This window comes from Neophocaena asiaeorientalis, unplaced genomic scaffold (assembly GCF_003031525.2).
Source record: "Neophocaena asiaeorientalis asiaeorientalis breed wild unplaced genomic scaffold, Neophocaena_asiaeorientalis_V1.1 scaffold50, whole genome shotgun sequence".
NCBI classification, from domain to species: domain Eukaryota; kingdom Metazoa; phylum Chordata; class Mammalia; order Artiodactyla; family Phocoenidae; genus Neophocaena; species Neophocaena asiaeorientalis.
The window spans coordinates 1,283,649-1,289,203 of NW_020172717.1; the positions used below are offsets into that span (position 1 = coordinate 1,283,649).

The 5,555-nt window shown below is 34.8% G+C and overlaps 1 protein-coding gene across 1 annotated transcript in view; it reads left to right on the forward strand.

The window, feature by feature from the left end:
- The window catches only part of RSRC1 (arginine and serine rich coiled-coil 1), a 433,291-nt gene that overhangs the window by 294,977 nt on the left and 132,759 nt on the right, over positions 1 to 5,555 (forward strand). The window lies entirely within an intron of this gene.

The window sequence follows — 5,555 nt, forward strand, 5'->3', positions numbered from 1 at the left end:
AAGCTTTCTCTGCATCTATTGAGATGATCATATGGTTTTTCTCCTTCAATTTGTTAATATGGTTTATCACATTGATAGATTTGCGTATATTGAAGAATCCTTGCATTCCTGGAATAAACCCCACTTGATCATGGTGTATGATCCTTTTAATGTGCTGTTGGATTCTGTTTGCTAGTATTTTGTTGAGGATTTTTGCATCTATGTTCATCAGTGATATTGGCCTGTAGTTTTCTTTCTTTGTGACATCCTTCTCTGGTTTTGGTATCAAGGTGATGGTGGCCTCGTATAATGAGTTTGGGAGTGTTCCTCCCTCTGCTATATTTTGGAAGAGTTTGAGAAGGATAGGTGTTAGCTCTTCTCTAAATGTTTGATAGAATTCGCCTGTGAAGCCATCTGGTCCTGGGCTTTTGTTTGTTGGAAGATTTTTAATCAGAGTTTCAATTTCAGTGCTTGTGATTGGTCTGTTCATATTTTCCATTTCTTCCTGATTCAGTCTTGGCAGGTTGTGCATTTCTAAGAATTTGTCCATTTCTTCCAGATTGTCCATTTTATTGGCATAGAGTTGCTTGTAGTAATCTCTCATGATCTTTTTTATTTCTGCAGTGTCAGTTGTTACTTCTCCTTTTTCATTTCTAATTCTTTTGATTTGAGTCTTCTCCCTTTTTTTGTTGATGAGTCTGGCTAATGGTTTATCAATTTTGTTTATCTTCTCAAAGAACCAGCTTTTAGTTTCATTGATCTTTGTATCATTTCCTTCATTTGTTTTTCATTTATTTCTGATCTGATTTTTACGATTTCTTTCCTTCTGCTAACTTTGGGGTTTTTTTGTTCTTCTTTCTCTAATTGCTTTAGGTGCAAGTTTAGGTTGTTTATTCAAGATGTTTCCTGTTTCTTAAGGTAGGATTTTATTGCTATAAACTTCCCTCTTAGAATTGCTTTTGCTGCATCCCATAGATTTGGGGTCATCGTGTCTCCATTGTCATTTGTTTCTAGGTATTTTTTTATGAAATACCAGTTTTAATAATGATATTCCTTTTTAAAATGAGATATTGTCAGTTGTAATTGGTCCTCAGATGCATTTCACCTGAGAAACAACCAGGGCTGGTTGAAGGACATTTCTTGGTTTTTCTAGTTTGTCTCTTTCCTGTCAGATGATTGAGAGAGGAAGTCCTGCTTAAAATAAAGTATCTTAAAGAACGAGGGGTCAGGCCCTAAGAAAGTGGATTAGACCGTGGAGGAGGAAAAAAAAAGAAAAAACAGAAGGGAGTAGTGGAGTGGAAATCTAGCTCTGGAGGAAGTAAAGTGATCAGGATCCACGTAATGGCTGGAACTAGGCTTGGGCTTGAAGCCTGTGCTTGTCTCTCATCATCCCCTTGCTCTGGACTGAATTTGTCTCCCTCCCACCCCCCAATTCATATATTGAAGTCCTAATCCCCAAAGCAGTGGTATTTGGAGGTTGGTCCTTTGAGAGAGAATTAGATTTAGATGAAGTAATAAGGGTGGGATCCTCATGATGGGATTAGTGCCCATACAAGAAGAGACACCAGAGAACTTGCTCTCCTCTGATCCCCACCCCCACATTGCCATGTGAGGACAAAGTGAGAAGGTGGCTGTCTACAAGACAGGAAGAGAGCTCTCATCAGAAACCAAACATGCTGTCACCTTGATCTTGGACTTTTAGCCTCTATAACTGTGAGAAAATAACTTCCTGTTGTTTAAGCCACCCAGCCTGTAGTATTTTGTTGTGACACCCCCAACAGACCTCTTATTACCATTTTTCACAATCTCCCCTTCAATTCTAAGATGACTTTTTCAGAGACCTCTGGAAGTAAATAGTACCCCACTGGCTCTGGAGGAAATTCAAACTAGTAACACCGTAACTACCTCACTAGTAACACAATAACCTAATAACTGGAATTTGAGACTTAAAATAATAATACCTTAAAAGGGTTTTAAGATTAGAGAGAGGAGTTTTGTTTGTGACCAAACTACTTTTTGTTGTTGGATTTCAGTGCAAAATATAACTTTCTGGAAACATCTCAAAACATGAATCACATTTCAGATTTGTTAAAATAATGGAAAAATAGTGTAACACCAAGAAAAACAGTAATGTTTTAATACTTAGAAATATTACAAAAAAATTAAATTACTGAAAACTGGGATCATAATTACCATAAAAACATTTATACATAGGTCATTTATATAGATTACACAGTGCTTGTTACTGCATTTTATCAGGTATTGACATTATCTTCTAAAGAAAAAAGTGAACATTTAGGCTGAGTATGATTTTAGAAATTAATAAGACAGAAGAGATAGGTTTATGTTAAGTATGTTATTGAGTTATGTTGGTGGTAGTAGTGCTCGGGTGAATCCTTTGTATGTCCTTTCCATTTGTTTTATGGGGCAAGGGTAGGGATTGTGTGATTAATTTATAGGTCATTAATTTTACATTGTTTTAAATATTTACCTATTGAAATGGTCTTGAGACTTCTTGTCTGAAAATAGATGTTTATCTACATATAGACATTTTAAGACCATTTACATATTAGAAAAATATTGCTGTATTTGAGTGCCTTTCTTGTTTTGCTCTCATTTACTTCTCGTTCGTGGTCTAGTCTTAAAAGAAGTAACTAAGCAATTAAATTTTGTATTCAGTGAATGGAATATTACCACAGCATTTTTATAACTGTGGAGTTATCCATCACTGTTTTCTTTCCTTGAGTTTAGAAATATTATAGGAATTGGGATTTGAATTCCAAATCTTCTGTACGTTTTTTCCAAAATGGAAATAGCCCAGTTTTTCTGCATATTCGTTGTTGTTATAGCCTAGTCATTTAATTTCCCCGAACCTTTCTTTCTTTAGCTATAGAATGTAGGGTTAAAAAAGAGGACCGAAGAGATATTTCCTCTTCCCACTGAGTGGGCACCCCCATCCTACTGTGAAACTGTTCTTCCTTTTGTCTGAGTATTTGCAATAGGTATATATTTATGATACAAAAAATCTGAGCTAGTCACTTATTTTGGAAATTACTTATTCTTACATTTCCTAATTGATTATTTTTATGTAGCTATACAAAGACCATAGTTTCATTAATGTTCACTGGACCCCCCCAAAAAAACCCAAAGATAATTTCATTACCTATCATAGTGAAGTCACAAAAAAGAATGATTTCATTGCCCATGGTAGTACATGAAAATAAAAATGAATATTTTGGGGCTTCCCTGGTGGCACAGTGGTTGAGAGTCCGCCTGCTGATGCAGAGGACACGGGTTCGTGCCCCGGTCCAGGAAGATCCCACATGCTGCGGGAGCGGCTGGGCCCATGAGCCATGGCCACTGAGCCTGCGCGTCCGGAGCCTGTGCTCCGCAACGGGAGAGGCCACAACAGTGAGAGGCCCGCATACCGCAAAAAACAAACAAACAAACAAAAAAAGAATATTTTGAACAGATCGTAGTGAACCAGGAAGTATTTCATCTGTGGGAAAAAACACATGAAGTCCATGTATTTCTTGGTTTATGTGACAATATATAATTAACCCAAACTCACATATGAAATTACATTTGTCTGTGACGTTTTCATTAAAAAAAATACAGTGTTTGGTTTAGTTTCACACCAACATTGAGGAAGTATGCAGAAATGATAATAGTCCTGGCTGCAACGTAGACTGAAAGAATTTATCATCATACTTACAACACTGAAATAAGATAAAATCATACATTACAATGCTCTCTCTAAAAATGGTGTCAGAAAAAGAAATAATGTGGGAATTTCATATCCCAGATTATACTGAGAGTAAATTGGTGAATAACAGAGGTCTTTGAAAAAGAAAATTGGGGCTCCTTTTTTTTTTTAAACTTTCTATATTTCACCTCAGTTCAGTATTTCTTTTGAAGCACATAAAGTGAACTCCCAGTGTCTGTATATCTATCTATCTAAAAGATTTTTAGAATTAACCAAAATTTCCTTGTATATTATTTCTGTAATTTCTAAGATTAACTGTTAAGGATAATTTACAGTGTATCAACTGAATTATAATCCAAAACCAAATAGGGAAATATCTACTTCTATATATGTCTCAAATAAAAATATCAGGATTATCTCTGATATACCCGTCTTATTCTCTGAGTACTACAGATAATTAACACTATTTAATCACATTCAGTTATAAAACTTTCTAGTCAGAGAAGATTCCCACCTCCATTTGGGTCTTTTCTATGATATTGGGTTCTGGACCACTCAGCTTTTGACTTGGAATACAGATCAAGCAATTTGGGAACTTTAAAAAGACTTGTATAATCAAGTTAATACTGTTTGCTTGATAGGAAACAGAAACAGCCTACAAGCCAAATAATAGTGATCACAGTCTTAAGGTAGCTCCTTTGGCTTATCAAAAATACACATGTATTTTAAGCCAACTGCAGTGTATAAGGATGAATCATCTATATACCAAATTTGTCTGTAGTGTTTGCATTTAAAATTCCATACTTTGTCAATGGACAGGATGCCTTAATATCTTTGTTAATCATTTAAACTGCTGTGAAATGAGGGAAAAAACTGTATGTTTTCAATTACAGAACATACTTATAAATATAGGTATTGCATATATTCTAAATCCAGATGAAATGTCAAGAAAACCTTTTAATATGTGACCAAGGTTAAGGAAGATGATTTAATTCGAGGGGAAAGGAGCATTTTTTCCCTTTGCACCTTAAAAACATATGTTTAAAAAAATGTATTTTTAAAAGTCTTGATTTTGATACATTGGATATTTCGTGAAATGAGCCTTCTCAAAATTAGATGGCTGTATGTCATCACTAGAGGTTCTTAAGACATCTCAAAGATATTAATACACACAAGTATATACACATACACATGCAAACTCGCCCTCTCTCACACTCACACACACTTATACGCTGAAAATAGCCATGATGATAAAAAAGAATGCACAACAGTATAATCTATCATTTTGGCAGGCTAAGAAACTGTGTTTAATGTGCTTGAAGTGCCAAGTAAGTACGAAGTCATCAGTGAAATAAATAACTAGCATAATATTCCAGTTTGTTAATCTTTGTCAGGCATTAGCTGACTGCCAAGGAGGTTCCTTTACTTATTCGAATAGATATATTTCATCAAACATTAATATAATGTAAAATTTTTTATGTAGATTCATTTGCTCTTTAGTTTTCATTAAAATTAGAAATAAACTGTTTTATTTAAAACAATTATTTCTGGACATGATGAAATTACTCTAAACAATGTAATAAATGAAACATATTTGTAGAAAAATAATCATTGATATATTAGCAGTAATATCACTCTAAAGTTATGAATTCTGTTACATTTTCAAAATATAATTCCTTATGTTATTTCATGTTTCTCCTGAACTGTTAAGAAATAAGGAGTGCAGAGGGAGTTCCCTGGTGGCCTAGTGGTTAGGATTCCAGGCTTTCACTGCCGGGGCCCGGCTCCAATCCCAGGTCAGGGAACTGAGATCCCACAAGCCGTGCTGTGCAGCAAAAAAAAAAAAAAAAAAAAAAAAAAAAAAAAAAAA